Source organism: Hippocampus bargibanti, linkage group LG03 (assembly GCF_051943395.1).
Source record: "Hippocampus bargibanti isolate YZ-2025 linkage group LG03, ASM5194339v1, whole genome shotgun sequence".
In the NCBI taxonomy this organism is placed as follows: domain Eukaryota; kingdom Metazoa; phylum Chordata; class Actinopteri; order Syngnathiformes; family Syngnathidae; genus Hippocampus; species Hippocampus bargibanti.
Genome location: NC_142736.1, coordinates 30,231,464 through 30,241,708, shown reverse-complemented (window position 1 = coordinate 30,241,708; position 10,245 = coordinate 30,231,464). Strand labels below are relative to the sequence as shown.

General features: G+C 39.8%; 1 long non-coding RNA gene across 1 annotated transcript; it reads left to right on the top strand.

The window, feature by feature from the left end:
• The first annotated feature begins 7,516 nt into the window (after positions 1-7,516).
• LOC148900931 (uncharacterized) lies at positions 7,517-9,458 on the top strand. The gene is made up of 3 exons (XR_016114375.1): positions 7,517-7,695; positions 9,208-9,242; positions 9,326-9,458. It is a non-coding gene; the product is annotated as an uncharacterized LOC148900931 (long non-coding RNA).
• The last annotated feature ends 787 nt before the right edge of the window (positions 9,459-10,245 follow it).

Below are 10,245 nucleotides of genomic sequence, written 5' to 3'. Positions count from 1 at the left end.
ACGAAGTTTCTGCTGAGTGGATTTTCAAGCTTCTCAGATGGACTCCCATTAATACAAGAGGTCAGTTTGTTGGCAAAATCTTTTAAATTAATTAATATAGATTTTAAACCACAAGACTTCAGGCTGATTAACTCATTAGCTACCATTCCCGAATTTATTCGAGAATTAAAAAGTGATGAGCGCCATTCCCAAATTTTGAGTTTTGGTTTTTCTTGCGGGGGTGCCGATAAAGCGTTGGTCAAACCTCTGACAATGTTTTTTTTCATTTCCACAAGGGGGCAGGATTTGCCTTTAGTGCTTGTTAGCGCTTTGTTACAGCTTCAGCGCTATATAAATCAATATGTATTCATGCCTTCATTTCAAGCTCATAACTCCAGACCCATCTAATTTAGGAAATTAGGTACTGTTACCATGATGAGATGAGTTAATGACCACAGTCGCTTACCTTTTAGCTGTGACAAAGATCCCAAGAGAATTTATTTTGCATATTGAAAGATCAACTCTGGTCACAACTACAGGAACAAGAACAGACTTGCACCATTAACTCAAATTTATTTGGGAATTGACAATATGACGTAGAGCGCCATTCCCGAATTTGTTTGGGTTTTGTTTTTTCTTTCTGGGGTGCCGATAAAGCACTGGCCAGACCTCTAGCAATGTTTTTCCCCTTCCACATGGGCATCATTTCCCTTTCGTCCATGTTCGCGCTTTTGATTAAGCCTATTAGCTTTGTTCCAGCTTCAGCTGTTGTTAAAGCGATATATAAACCAATATGTATGTATTGCATTGGATTTTGGACAGCCACCCTGATTTCAAGCTCATAACTCCAGACCCATATAATTTAGGAATTATTTTTTTTCTGATGGCATAAGAGAGTCTAAGGTTTCTTACACTGAATTGAATGTTCATGTAGTCCTAAAACTCAATATTTGGTGGGTCCTGCAATTTGAGTGAAATTGACAAAAACACTGGCATGGCAAGGTTTCATCTAGAACTGTACATAGTGCAAGTATAAAAAAAAGCATATTTCATATATGTAACGATTGAGTCAACTGGCATTGAAGTGGATATGTTTGCATATCGTCTGGCAGTGAATTAGTTAATCACGCAAAGTCATGAGGACAAACAGCCAAATAAATAGGCATGGATAATCAGTTGGGCAACTTGGCATGGAGGAAAACTTTGGAGAGTCAATTTCAGCACTGATTATTTTTTTGAGGAGGATAAAAGATTAAGCCGTGTGGGTTCCTTCGCTGCATTTCTCACATTGTCGTACTTGGTATTCCCATGGGAAACGACAAGAGTGCTGATTTCCACATAACAAAAGTGGACGGTTTTTAAGTCAATCAGCTCATAATTCAGTTTACCACTTTGCTTGTCTTTAACTTGTCGTAATAGCTTGTGTCCGTTTTTTCTTTCAAGTGTCCTCAAAATTCTAGACTTAATCAACACAAGTACACTGTTTTAATATTTTTACAATAATCTGTTTGATTGCAAATTCCGAATATAATAATACATTTCATGCCTTTCAAAACTCTCAAGGTCACTTTACAGTCACAGGATCGTTTTTTTCTGCGGTTGAGAAGCGGCAGCCACATGCGCCAGTGTTCACTCAACCCGGAAGTAACTCAAATAGATAGAAAGCTAGCCAGCAAGATAACAGATAGCTAATAGCTAGCCAGATAGCTAATAATAATACATTTCATTTCCTTTCAAAACTCAAGATAGCAAATGGATAGCAAATAGATAGCCACCTATGTAGTTAGCTAATAGATAGCAAATATATTGCCAGCTAGGTAGATAGCTAATAGATAGAAAATGGAGTATACCAAATACCCCAGACAATTCCTGACAAAAGTGATACACACCCTCTGTTAAATTAGCATGTTTTATACATGCAGAAAACACCATTCCCGCCACACCTAGCAGCTTAGCTTAGCGCTGACTTCAGAAGTGCCAGATAAGTATTTGTCAACACAACAGCTGGCACACAATGCCCTCTTGTAGCTTTATGCCACGGCATATGCCCGCCGCTCGTAGCGTGTCGTAATTTAGCCGGGCCGCTTCTGCCTAAGCAGATGGGCCCCGAGTATTGTTATTCTCGCTCCAGCTCGAGAGTCCCTGGGGGGAATCACTAAATAAAATCAAAGCAGATGGACCTCTCTGGGCGAAGGCTGTATTTATGATAAACAGCCTGTACAACCATTGTCCGTCAAACACCTTAACACACCTTTCCTGACGTTGCATGCCATGTCGACTGTGCCGGAACAGCCATAGATGGGTTAAAAATCAACAGGATTCTTGCCGTTTGGACAGTACAGTGATACCTCGGTTTACGAACCCCTTGGCTTACGAACTTTATGGTTCACAAACGTTACATTTATGAAAATTTTACCTTGGCATACGAACTTTACCTTGGCATGCAAACTTTTTTTGTACACGGAGCTGCCTCAATGAGTGATGTCGTTCACGAACGAGGCCGTTCTTCGAACAACAAAATGGCAGCCGACTGTTTTCGTCCTCTATTCCCTGCCCCCAGCCACATGATTGGTCAAGAACACAGCAGTGAGGGGGTGGTTTAAACATGAAGGAGAGGCAGGCGACTGAGTTTCAACTTTGATAGTTCAAAGGCAAGGTAGACTGCAAGGTTAAAATATCCCAGCAATCAGGCTCCACAGACAATCCGCACAAGCCATCTGTACACTTGATGCAAAAAGGTATCAACCCAGCTAAACAGAACACAATTGATGAGGAACAAGGTAAAATGATCACAGAGAAAGCACGACAAGAAATCATTCCTCAAGATGGTGAAAGAAGGTTACGTTCCTCATCAAGTGTTTAATGCTGATGAAACCGGCCACTCTATTCCATCAAGCCATCGACCATCACAAAGGTAAATAAAACGACTTTATTATACAAAAAGTTCGTACACTAAAGCATTTGTAAACCGAGGTATAGGTAAGAATAATCCTTGCAGTAGAGTTGTGAATGTACCATTTGGTCAGAAATTAGGAGGTATTTTCTCCCTCTTTGGTTCACTTTTTACCGGCTGCTTCTGCTCACCCGCAGAAAAACATTCTGTGACTGTAAAGTGTCCTTGAGAGTTTTGAAAGGTGCTTATAAATTAAATGTATTATTATGATTATTTATTATCATTAGTTATGCCCCAAATAGTAATCACTATGCTTAAGCAAGAGCGGGCCCGCTCTTTGGCTAAACTACAGTCACAAATAATATTTGTCTCATATTCCTTTTCAAAAATTTCGAATGACCTCTGACCTCTAAAATGTGCTGATGATAAAAAATTGCTCAAGTTCTTCCTTTTCACCAAAACGGTCTGTGACCAGTCTCGAAGTCCCTTTTTGAGAGCATCAGCCAACAGATGTTGCTCATCGCGAGCCAGATGTGCATAAATTGTATACGGGCGTGAGGCGTATCGAATATTTGAAAGTTGTATCTCTCACTTAAGGTGCAAAGTGCTTTTATGGCCCATCACAGCTCTAAGTATGACCCCCGGCGGCTGGAGCCCTGCACCTGTGGTGTTAAGACATTGCGGTGTGGAAGGGGGGGGGGGGGGGCGCCGCCGATGTGCTGTTTGTCGCATTGACTACCACCTTTGACACTTGGTTATTTATTGGTACTCATTGGTATGCGACACATGCTGCCTATAGGCCTTTAAAACAGTATACTGTTTTAAATACAAACAGCTTGTTTCTAGCAAGATTTAATTTGTACATTTCCTGTTCAGAGTTTACCGTAACCCCTCGTTTATCGTGGTTAATGTGGACCGGCATTTTAACTGGTGGGTATATTGTCATTGGTTGCCATGACAACAAAATATAAATTATTTGGTCTTGTTCTGTAAAAGTGTTAAGGTATCTATGCGAACCTTTATATGTGTGTTTTTCTTAAAATTGTCTTCAATACTTTATTTATTGTCATTATCACTTCCACTTCCGTTTCGATGTACGAGAGTAATGCTAGAGAGAGACAATGACAGTCTAAAGTCTACTTAAATCGGTTAATAAGGTGCACACATTTTCACTGTATCTGCCCCGGTCAAGGATGACGCTTTGTACTGATGTCACGACGTTTATTGTGGAACACTTGGAACACCGTGAAAACTATAAAAACGACAATTAACAATACAATAGGTTTGACAAGACATACAGTAAATGAACAAATTAATAACGTACCGTGTGCACCTTTAGTGATAGACAAAAAACCCCTATGTTGCAAACCCGACATGTAGCATATAGCAAATATACATGTGTATGAGTACAAAAAATATTTTTCGGGCTAAATTTAGTGGAACACGGTACAGGAGATGCATAAAGAATGCTGTCCAGTAGTGTCGTCTCTCGGCCAATCAGATTCGACCCGAGTCAGCACCAACAAAAAAAGAAAAATCCATGAGTCAAGACGATTAATGTTCACAAAGTAAAGTGATGAAAATTTTGTTTACATTAATCGTCGACTCATTGTGTGCGGCCAAATGAAAACAATGTTTTTGGTTACGGGACTACAATTTACAGCACGGTAATGCCTCAAAATAGATGAATAAATTAAAAAATAACAACGGTAAATCTAATGAATGCTGTATCTTGCTCTCTGTGGTTCACTGTTGTTTTTTTACCTCTTGTGACTTTCGCTGCCATAATAATAATAATAATAATAATAATAATAATATCACTTTGCTGCTGTGAAATGTAAATGTCTCCACTGCGAGACTAATAAAGGCAAATCCAATCCAATAATAATAATAATAATAATTTACAAGTGCCTTTCAGAACACCCAAGGACACTTTACAATAAAACAACAATACATAGAACAATAAAACCATGAATAAAATGATAAATAATAAAATAGCAGATTAAAGACTATACCATGAATGCAAGTTTAAACAGGTGGGTTTTGAGGTGGGATTTGAAAGTAGGAAGCGAGTCAATATTACGGATGTTGAGTGGAAGTGAGTTCCAGAGTTTGGGAGTAGACCGGTTGAAAGCTCTGCACCTCATCGTGGCGAGACGGTCAGAAGGCATACAGAGGTGGAGGGATGATGAAGCCTCATTTGCTGCCTTTTTTTTCAGGTTCGAAAAAAAATTGTGATGCATCATGGGCCGCGATCACTGAACCGCAAAGTCGCAGGGGATTACTGTAGTCCTAAAATCTTACAGATGATTTGATTTGTATGTACACAGATGGCCAAAAGTTTTAACCTACTGCGGACAACCCAGGTTCAACTCAGCTCCTCCGTCCTCCTCAAGATGGAGCAAAAATCCATTACGTATCGGTGAGTATCACTTGTTGACTGAAAAAAAAAAGCTTGGTACAGAAAAAGCGGCATGTAGTCTTGTCACTTCACAAAAATTGAACTCACCATACCGTTCAGACATTTACTTTTCTTTTGTATGCAGCGTCTGGAATGAATCATCCCTTGACAGCTTCAGTGTCAATGTCATCATCTATAATTGTTTTTTTTTCCCCAAGTCAAGAACACAGCCATTGTGGCAGGTAATTGAACCATATCAGTGGTAGCGGAGAGCTAATAAGAACTACTTTTGTCATGTAACAATCGTACAATGACAAATTGATGATTGCGTTCCGGCTTCATCCGGCCCGGGCTTATTATCAGCAAGGTGTAATATAAATATGCAAATCTGCCGCTTGAACTTTACAATCCTCTGCTGAGGCTATTCATCTCTTCGAAAGCGTTTGTTTATACACGGAGAGACGCTCATACATCACGTCGTGTCATTTTGAAAGCAAATATTAATCAGTGGAGTTGAGGATTCACTCTCAATGGGAAGAAGCAAGAAGTGGTTGGGGCATGGCAAAATGTTACCCCCTGCCACAACCCAGCGCACCCTCAAATAATGAGGAAAAAAGTGTAGCGCTTTTATTGCGGTAAAAACAGGAATCCGGCAAGAATAACAAGTAGTTAATTTTTTCTAAATATGAAAAAAAAGTCACATTGTTAATCTATTTATTTGTAGAGTACAGAAAAAAAAAGTTTACTTGTCATATTGTATCTTCTTGAAATTTGAAATGTTCTCATCAATTCTGTGTAGGCTCTCAGTCATACAGGAGTGGTCCATCGATGAAAAGGTTTCTTCACCCGTCATCTGTACTTCTTTGAAGGTGTCGGACATTTCCCTCCTCATCCAAAGAGCTACGTCAGCGAACCAAAGTTTTTCTGGTAACTCATCAATTACAGTGATACCTTGGCTTACGAACGCTTTAGTGGGTGCTCAGAAAGGCGCTTGTAAATTAACTGTATTATTATTATTATTATTATTATTGTTATTTAGCTACATTTCGTCTTACAAACATTGAATTCGTGAGAATATAATCTTGGCCTACGAACTAGTTTTCGGGAAACACACGGAGCGCCACAATGGCTGGTGGACGAGTTTTCGGCGGAAGAACACCAAACCACACGGCCGAACAGCACCACCGTGGCCGCCGGACTACTTTTCCACTCCCACTTTCTTTCAGTGCACTCAGTGCAGATGTGGTTTGTTATGGAGTGGACCCACCACAGGCTCGCGTTAAGCAGAAGAGGACACAAAAGAAAATTAATGTCGAGCAGAAAAAGGAGATCATCGAAAAACATGAACGATGAGTGTGTGTGTGTGACTTAGCGTCCCAGTACCAATATGCTAAGTCAACCATTGCTACGTGTGGCTTAGTGTGTTTCTATGTTGTCTAAGCAACGGTCTCAGGCAATAGAAGAGGTTGAAAAACGTCTGTTGATTGTGATTAACGAAAAGCAGCTTGCAGGGGACAGTGTGTGAAGGTATTATCGCAGAGAAAGCACGGCAACTTCACTCGGATATCATCAAGAGGCAACTACGTCAATGACCATCACAAAGGTAAATAAAATTATTTTATTATACAGTACAGTTTATTTCTTTAATTATAATACAATAGCACATTTATTATACATAAAATAAGGTGTAGTTTTACGGCTTATTTAGTAGAAAATTATGTTTATGGGGACCTGGGAATGGATTATTCTCATTTTTAATGGTTTCCTATGGGAAATTAATGTTCGGAAGACACACTTTTCGCCTTATACACACTTTCTGGGAACCAATTAAGTTTGTAAGCTGAGGTATCAGTGTACTTCATTTTTCAACTTAGAAATTGACAGTTTTATTTTTTCCTTGTACCTGTACTATTTGTCTTACGACTTTATTTATATGATATAATGTCCTGAAATGATCAAAACTGTGGTTTTATTCCACAAACTTTGTTCTTGCAAACATTTTTTTTGCTATTAGTTTTGTGAATTGGATCAGTTTTCCTCAAATTCTGATGAAGTAATTCTCCAAACTGTGTGATTGTTTTGGTAGCTCACCCTTGCGTACCTCTCAAAAACCCTTTCCCCAAGGACTGCACCCCCTCATCCCCCGCTCGATGTCATCAGACGGCGCAGACAAATGATGATAAAGTGATCCCCGCGTGACTTTGACAGGCATGACAGCAGGGCGGGCCCGCGCAATAACGCCAGTCAGCCGGGCCCTCAATCGGAGCGACGTTCACTTCATCTGCGAGAACGCAGTCAACCTAAAGAGCAACGCTCGCCACACCACCCGCCTTCATTATTGCAGTCAGCCACTTAATGAGTACGAGAATACTCTGAGGGGCGGAACATTTAAAACGCTCATTATTACAGAGCGGCGACAAAGGTAAGAGAAAATCTGTTGACTTTTTTAGCAAGTTCACTAAATTAAAGGACAACCGACGCCTGTCCATCATTTGTAAAATCACTTCAAATGACTTCTACTGAGCGTATTTTACAGAGATTCCACGGCATATAGCTATATTTTACGTTTTAAGACTCACGCTGAATATTCAGGAAGTCTTGTTTTCGAGTCGATGACGATTCCTGACGTGACGTCACGTCAGGAACGACCCTAACCGAGAAAGCGACACACAATGCATTCTGGGTACTTTGTTTTGTCTGAAAACTTCGTGTTGATCCGTGTTGATGGCGAAATTAGAAGGAAAACATAAATAACTCAATGGTGAATCGTTGTGTGTTGCACCAAGACTACTATTTGATACTAGTTGACACAAATTCTCAGCAGACAAATCAGCCCATTTCCAACCAAGCTTAACCAACTGACCAACTAACCACACAAACCACACAAATAATACATTTGATTTCTAAGTGCCTTTCAACTAAATACATACATAAATGAATGCATGAATACATGAATGAATAACTAACTAAATAAATATACAAATAATAATACGTTTTATTTCTAACTGTCTTTCAAATAAATACATAAATAAATGAATGCATGAATAAATGAATCAATAACTGAACAAATACAGTGAGACCTCAACTTACAAACACCTTATCTTACAAACTTTTCGTCTTACAAATGCCAAATTTCTGAAAATTAAACCTTATAATAAGCACTATTTTCATAATACACACCCACCACGGCTGGCGGAGTGATCTTCGGCGGAAGCACACGACCGAACAGCACCAGAGGTTAAGTTACCAACAGTCCTTATGGAAGGTGACTCTCCTTCCATAAGCCATCAACAACCATCAAAAAGGTAAATAAAACTTTATTTTACAGCACAGTTTATTTCATTAATTACAGTCCTCATGTAATGTGCCTCTCTTTCCAAACAGCAATTCCCTTTTACCTTCGACCATCACAAATGTAAATAAAGTGACTTTATGATACAATGCGGTGTATTTCTTTCATTACAATACAATAGCACATTTATTATACATAGAATAAGGTATGTTGTGTGTAGTTTTAAGGCTTACTTAGTTGAAAAGTATATTTTATGGAAACCCGGGAACGGATTATTCCCATTTTAATGGTTTCCTATTGGAATTTTTTTTTTTGAGATACACAATTTTCGCCTTACACACTCTGTCTGGGAACCAATTAAGTGCATAAGTTGAGGTCTCACTGTACAGTACATAAATATAATACATCAACACAGATGCCTAAGTAAATGAATAAATGAACAAATAAATACGCGAATAAATGAATGCAATACATATTGATTTACATATAACCTAACTAAATAAATATACAAATAAATAAGTAAATATATAAATACCTAAATAATTCGAGTCAACCATTTCATGCACCATGTAACCTGAAAACATCTGGTGTCCACCGTGTTGACGTTTTTGTGTGGCTTTGTTCTTTGTGCGAGACATGCAGGAACCTCGACTTCAGCTTCAGTTTTGGACTTTGTGGTGAGTTCAATGCGAATATCTTCTCCATGCTCCTCACCAATGTATTCATTTTGTATTTTTGTGTTTGATCCATTCGTTCACAGGCTATTGACAGGTAACAAAACACCAACCCCATCACGCTATTCCACGAAGCTTCAACGCGACCCCCCCCCCCCAACCTCATCTGCAACACGCGGCGCTTTGCAAATCAATACAGTCAAGAGAAGCTGACAAGAGGCGTGGCGCAACGTGTAATAAATGACAATTCGCCGTCAGCTCTGGCGAGCGTGTACCTGACAACCGCTGTCGTCCGCAGTTGTTTTCACGTGACGCCTGGCTGTTATGCGGAAAGTGGGATTCATTTGGCGCGACTGTCTGGCGCAGATGCTGATATTACAAGTAAGCACCTAGTACCCGCCCGCCGCACCACCATTCACCCCCCAACCCCAAACACCCACCGTGCGTGCCCTCCTCCTTTTTTCCCCCGAGAACTGACAGACGTATTACAGTTCTATCTTTTTATTGTTGTTGTCTTTCAAAAAGAAAAGCACCTCTATCCAAAGCAATTTTCCTCTTAACGCGGTCAAATTGTTCTGAGAAAATTGTATCTGCCGCGGCTTGCCGATGATTGGCTGCATCTTTTGTTTGCTGGTGGACAAGAATGGAAGGATTTCATATGCCGGATGGGTTGTCGTTTGTGGGAGGAGAGAGTAGGGGGTGGGGGGGTGCAGTGAATATTAAACGGCGTGTTGTGAACAATGAGTGTGAAATATCACACACTCCTGATGATGAAAATGGTTGCCGTGGTGCCAGGTGGGGAAATCGAAATGTGATGCGTATTTGTTAAAGTGCAAAGAGGTAGTGCTGGAAAGAGGGAAGATGTATTTTTTATATATAAATACAAACTTTTAACCCACACATGAAAAATAGCTACAGTGATACCTTGGCTTACAAACTTAATTGCTTCCCAGACAAAGTGTGTGAGGTGAAAGGTGTGTATCCCAAAAAATAATTTCCCATAGGA